The following is a 7,595-nucleotide window of genomic DNA, read 5'->3' on the forward strand; positions in this document are numbered from 1 at the left end:
ATTGATTCCATACTCTGGACCGTGACCATAATAGAAAGACTCAAAATTGTGGTGTGTTGGTCGAGGGGAGTCATGGAACAGATGATATTGATTATTATGGTGTCATTCATGATATTATCAGATTGAAATATCTGGGTGAGTCTATAACATATGTCTTTAAATGTGATTGGTGAGATCTAGGCAGTGGTCGGATTTCGATATATAGGGATTATCATTTTACGAGTGTTAATACTACATCTAAATGGTACGAAGATGATCCATTCGTATTTGCTTGTCAAGCTACTCAAATCTATTACTTGATTGATCCAATGAAAAGTGTTGATGAAGATAGTGGAGAGATAACTTGGCGAGTCATACAAAACTTTGTCCCTCGAAATATATATGAAGTAGGAACGAGTGCAGATTATCATAATAGTGGAGATGAAGATGACACTCTGAATGTAGAGGCCTACCAGGAAGATGGAGGGAGTATTAACTTATTTGTTGACCTCGGTGCACTCGAGTTGCTCCCCTTATGTAGAGATGACGCCCCACTCATCCATCTCGACCCATCTGTATTAAATGATCATTCAATTCAAGAAAGTGAGAAAGAAGAAGAAGACGAAGAAGAAGAAGACGAAGAAGAATCCGGGGTGGAAGTGGATAAGGAGGACGAAGAAGAGGTTGATGATGATGACGAAGATGCTATAGAGAGAGATTCTAAAACAAACATGGAAAATACATCCAAAGATGAAAAGTAAAAGTACTAAAAATGTTATTCATATATGTGAGTATAGAATTTTATAATAATAATTAATTTCTTCTAATTAAATTTTTTTGGTATATATAATCATTTTCAAGTATGCCACCAAAAAGACAAAGAAGAAATGTGCCTCCTCCACCAAGTCCAAGTCCCAAACCCATTGAGGACTCCCCACCTGAGGAGTCCGTTCCTGAAGATGAATTTAACACTACAGAGAACGATGCACAGTTGACACCTACTAGTAAGGAAATGTCATTGATAATTAATTATATAATTAATACTTTTGTCCCAATAACTATATAAGTATAAAAATTATACTATTGTCTATTAGTTGATGCATCCGCTCGTTGGGGTCGTGGCTGTACACATAGCATCTCACTTGAGAAAAACCGAAGGCACGGCAAACTGAAAGTCACAATTCCTAATAATTCCACTGGAGGAGTGGATGATAGTGCAGCAGCGCTTTCCTTCTATATTGACATAGTAGTCCGAGCTTATGCTCCATTTTATGTGCTCTTCTGGCGAGATGTGCTGAAAGAGATTAAGGAACACATTCGGAGTCGTGTGTTGGTGAGTTTACTTTGACAGTTCATTTTTTTCACCTAGATTAGTATATCATATTTTTGACATAATTAATTTATAATTAGGATGAATTTGACCTTGACTTTGGTCGTAGCGAGGATTTGAGAACTATGAATGAGTTAATGGCTACACTATTCCAACGTCACAAGGGACGATGTCACGACCACTTCAAGAAGTTTGAGACGTTTGAAGAGGCTGCACAGTCCCCTTTCTAGCAGATGAAGTTAGATGACTGGATAAAGTGTTGTGATCTTTTTGCATCTCCAGAATAACAGGTATTCTAGATTTATTTCATTTAATTATTTACATTTATATTTGTTGTTTATATTATATGTATATATATATTACAATTAACATTCTTAATTAATTTTGTAGCACTTAAGTTCTACAAATGCACATAATAGATCCACTCTGACTATTCACCATCGTGCTGGTTCAAGATCATTCCATCGTCTTGCTGAAAAAATGATAATTAATAAACTATATAATTCATTTATTTACCTGTTACTCTTTTATATAAGTACTAATTTTAAAATTGCTAATATCGTTTTGTTAGAAACGTGATGATCCTGAAAACTTTTCTCTCGTTCATGTCTATGTTGCTGTTCACACTAATAAGTATAGTGAGTGGATGGATCATGCCGCTGCAATTAATTATGTAAGCGGTATTCCTTTTGTTAAATAAATTATGCAACATGTGGTTAAATTATTTTTTATTTGTATTTCTTTTAATACGTTACTTATTGTGTGTTTTGATCTTTCAAACTGGAGGGAAAAATGATGGAGATGCAGTCAGCTTCTGGGGAATCCTCTCCTAGTGACATAGATATTTTCACACAAGTTCTGGGGCCCAACTCTAATATGGCAAGAGGTTTGGGACGATCTTTCAAGCATTTTGGTTCATCCTCCTCAAACTCATCGACTTCACAAATTAATAATCTTACCAAAGATTTAGAAGCTGCACGACACGAGAATGAGTATATGAGGTCCAGATAGAAAGAGTTGGAGTCCCTCTTAGAGCGACAGTCTTATTTAGAGACGAGTTTACAGGACCAACAAAGAGACCAGGAGGAAAGAATACATAGTGAGGTCCAAGGGCAAGTGCAGCGAGGGATGATCCTGCAAATGAAGTGTGTTATGTCATTACAACAGAATTGTGGTGGACGAGGAAAGAAAAAGAAATGAATTTTATTATTGTATTAAATTTTTAATATCTAATTCGAAAACAGTTGCAAACTTTGTTGGTTGTGAAATATGTTATGTAATATGATACAATTGGTATAATTGGTATGTTTATTAATTGGATGAGTTTAGTATTTTTGATATGTCGTTCGAATTTAAATAAAATACGTTTGAATAGTATTCCACATTCGAACACACGTTCGAACGTAACCACACAAAATTATAACAAAATGTTCAAACATTTACAACGTCAAATGAACATAACGTTCAAATGTTTAAACGTTTAACGTTCCAAACCTCCAAACATACTTCTTGCATTCTAACTCTAGTTTCTTAACATTCGAATGAACGTCCGAAAGTTATGATACGCACATTCAGACATTGGTTCGTTTACGTTGGAATCTAAATTCGAACATATAAACGTTCGAGCATAAATATGATACGTTCGAACTATAATTAACAAACGTTACCTTGTTACTTTCTCTCATTCGGATGCCAATTTGTCTAGTTTACATTCGAATGTTATATTTTATGTTCGAACGTAAGATTCTGTGACAAATTCTAACTGTTACAAAAAAGTAAACGTTCGAACATTATTTCAAACGGCACATCACCAACCATCACTAAAAATATTTTTAGTGATGCTTGTACAGTAAACTGTCACCCAATGTATTCTGTGATGCACATTATGTGACGGTGGTGGTGACGGTTTATAACCGTCACCTAATGTATTTCGTGACATTTTTTCCATTTCTTGTGATAGTTTCATCTGTCACTAATTCCAATTTTTGTTATAGTGATCTATTGTACGTAAAAGTTGGTCAAAGTGCTTGAAGCTAGTGATCAAACAAGAACACATACGTCAATTTCAAGAAAACACCAAAATAGAAGTACGTACACAATTAGATGCATACATCCACTGAGAAAGTCTTCAAAAATATATTCATGTTGTTTTGAAACTAACGACTAACAACACACTTACATAAACTTTAGAAAACTAACAGGTAAAAGAATAGAATTAGGCCAACTAATTAACAAAATCAATGTAGCAGTAATCGGGATTCAGTACTAACAAAGATCAATTAATATCCATGCTCCCCTCAGTTTTATTAATCAATTAATTCCTTCTTGTAGTACAACTCCTCCTAAAAGTTACGTAATGCACACATTCATTCATTTTTTTGTCGCAAACTGGCAAAGAGACATGTATGCAGACAGCACTAGATGGATCCATCTAATGCAAAGTGACCCAATAAAAAATTTCAATTTTTGTTTTAAAAGCACTCAACTCACCAATATTGTATGAGAATTCATTAAATTGAAAAGAATTTTGATTTTCCTCACAAATCTCACACGAGCAATTTAGCCTGATCAATCAATTCAATTAGATTTGTAATGTGACTGTACATGCATTAAAACCGTCACTATCATCAGAATGATTTGCAGCCTGTAAGTCTTCTTGTGTTGCAAGTATTTTTTGAGAGTCATTGAAAAATTGTAAATATGACGTTTTCAATTTTTAAAAACAAAAAAGAAAAAATAGAATGAGAGGGAGGAGGAGGATCCTCCTCTAACAAAAGAAATCAGATTTGTAGACTTTTCTTTTGGCAAATCTGAAGACTTTTTAGGCGTGGGAAATAAATATAAAAAAGGCTACACAACCTCATACCATTCACAATTTCACACAACCTCTACACACCAGACTTTGTTTTATTTTATTTTTATTTTTTTCTTTTATCAAATATTTTATATATAGACGATGAATAAAAGAATTCAATTAGTTTAATAAGAATAAACTCAATTTTTTTTTAAAATATTAAAAAATTAAAAATTTATAAAACTATGGCATGTAGAGGCTAGAGAAGTTGAATAGCATTACTCAATAAATATTGAACACAGATTCTTATCTTTTTCTTATTTGATTGAACACACTTACTGAGGCAGACTTCCAATACAATAGTTTAACTTGCTCATTTGGCAAAATTGCAATATTATATTATATCGTGATAATAATATATAATAATAATGATCTTTTCTTTTCATGCACCGACGTGTATGATGCCTCCAATTCCCACGTATGGACACATGGAATCGAGGCGTCCGAGATGATGACAACACGAATCACACATCCCATCGCCACGTGTTAAGTGTGTGTACATGCAACACGTATACAACAGAACAAAGCAACGGATAATTAAATTCGGTTAGCTAAGTACCAGAATTTGTTTAAATACAAGCTTGCTTCAAAATAAGCATATTAAAATATTATAATTAACCAGCATAAATATAATACAAATCAAAAGTAATAACTAAAATCGAGAAATAAGTCACAACCCACAAGAGAGTGATCCCCGATCACTCCTCCAGCGAAGCCGCCTCCTCGGGCTCAGCCTCCTCATCCTTTGCATCAAAATGTACGGTACCACAGGTAAGTACTCATCCAAACACCCACAAGATAAAAATACATTAAAACTCAACAATATGCATGAACAGGATGCCATATGCATGAGATCCAAAAATGATATTTTTCCAAAAATAAACTTTTTTCCAACACATGCCAAAAATTCCATTTTTGGTCCAAACATTTCCATTAAAACATTTCCTCATCATTATCGCCAGATAATGACCCACAATATTACCATTAAAACATTTCCTCTCTATTATCCCAGATAATGACTCAAACAAGAAATCCACAATTTTTCCAGAAAATGGTCCACAAAGATCCACTTATAAAAATCCCACCATTTTTCTAGAAAATAGCCAACAAAAAATCCTTTAATCAAACTTGCCATTTTTCCAGAAAATGGCCCAATAGCCAACCATCAGAGTACTGTAAGTGGGAATCACAGGTGGGACTCTACCAACATCCCTACTTACCACCATCCCTACGCGTGCACTGTAGGCAGGAGTCACAGGCAGGACTCTACCATCGTCCCTGCTTACCACCATCCCTACAAGTCTGTTTGTAGGCGAGAATCACATGAGAGACTCTACCACTGACCGGTGCAAAACTGCAAGTGCACAGTATCGTAGTTTTATAGTAAAGTAATAAGAAGAGTATCGTCCTCAGGGATTAGTACCTTACGTTTGCCAAATACCAAAATTATACTAAACTTAATTTTATCTAGAGGAATCACTAAGATTTTTGTAGTTGCAATTTAAACTAGATCAACTCAAAGAAAAATATGCAAAGGAAATAACACTGACGTTCGAAGATCAAATTAATGGGAAGAAAACTTCTAGGAAATCGATTTCACCTACTTCTTCACTATGCTTTTCTCATCCAGCTAATTTAATTTAAATCTCTTTTGTCTATTAGTAAATCTCTAATTCATCCAAAAGCCTCTTTCGATAGTCAATTGGAATTGACTCTTGGTTATCAATTCACACAAGAATATGCAAATTCAATAATCAAGAATGCAATAAGACCAATGATTTAATTACTACATAGGTTCATACAAGTCTTTCGATCTCTATACTTACCTATGCTGAAATATCCAAGATCTACCCTATGATTCCCTCTTTCGATAGCAAATCACAAGATTACTTATCATCTAATCAATGGCCAGTTAGTTAGAAGCAATAAATTCAGAATAAATTAGATAAACAAAGAGAGAATTGCATTAAATTAGCATAGACAATCAAGCATAGTTCGGAAATAGGTTACATCGTTTTCCTAGAATGAAGAAAATTTAGCTCATGCTAGAAATGGAATTCAACATAAACGAATTCACCATAATTGTTCTGAGAAGATGGGAAGAAAATAAACACTGAAAAATCCTCCTTGCAGCTGCAACTCGTCGTCAAAAGCTCAAGGGAACGATTCAACGCTTTTCTCCCATCCGTGCTCGTGTATGATTCCAACGTACGTGCAATAATTGGAATTCCCTCTCCAAAAACAGATGATTTGAATCCCTCTAGCTATATTTTTCTCTCCCAAGAAGTGTTCTCCAGTCAAAACTTGCGGCCCTAGAGTGAAAAATTGCTTTTATATGGTGTGACGGCGGAAAACCTAAAATCTGTCAAAATACGATGTTCGCTCGAGCGGGGTGTCGAGCGCACATCGAGCGTTCGACTCTGTTTGATTTCGCTCGAGCATCCTATCGAGCGCACATCGAGCGTGCGACTCTGCCTGATTTCGCTCGAGCGATCTTTGTTTTTCAATAACCCGCTCGAGCTCCCTGTCGAGCGGCAGTCGAGCGTTTGAATCTGTCTGAATTCGCTCGAGCAGCAAAAAGCCTCCGCTCGAGCGATCTTGTGAATTCTGCAATATGAAATTTTGCAATTCATCAAATACCCCCAAACTTACAATTTTGTTTGTCCTCAAACAAAAAGAAAAGCAAATGGTAGTTTAGGCAATATCGACTCGACCCGAAAGAGAAGTATCATCACTCACCAAGCTTTTATGAATTTAGATTTCATCTCTAGTATCTTACTCTTTTAACATCAAAGATAGCAAGAAAATCAATAAAAAATTTTGCAATTTGTCAAGCAAGAGTTAGGCGTTTACTTCAACCTAAAGCTAAGACCTTGAGTGTGTGTGTGATATAGTCAATTTAACCTCAAACCACCTGCAAACTCAGATAAAAGTAGAACAACCAAAATCAGAAGAATTCTCTTAAAACTTAACCCCATAAGTCCAATTTTCAGAAATCCTCTCCACTATTGTAGTCAACACCAAAATCAGAGATCAAAAGGTCTTTATTAAGGTTGTAATGACAGGCCACAGGGTGAGGGTTAAGAAAGAATTGGATATGGAAAATCAAAGCAAACTGGGAAAATACTTAGTGAAGAGAACACTAAAAGAGATACCCACATGATTCAAATCATAGCTCTTTCTTGGCAATATGCTCATACTTGTGGCATTATTATTGCTGTAATCACTGATGCAATACCAACAATTCCCTTAACAAAATCTGAGGTAATTCACACTCCGCTTAGCGACTTCTTTTTCTTTTTCTTTCTCTTTTCTTCTTCTTCTTCTTCTTCTTTTTTTTTTTTTTTTTTTTTTTTTTTTTTTTTTTTTTTTCAGTCACTCCCTTTCTTCTTCTTTTTCTTCTTTGATCAAACAGAGCAACCATAATACGGT

This window comes from Carya illinoinensis, chromosome 14, assembly GCF_018687715.1.
Source record: "Carya illinoinensis cultivar Pawnee chromosome 14, C.illinoinensisPawnee_v1, whole genome shotgun sequence".
NCBI classification, from domain to species: Eukaryota; Viridiplantae; Streptophyta; class Magnoliopsida; order Fagales; family Juglandaceae; genus Carya; species Carya illinoinensis.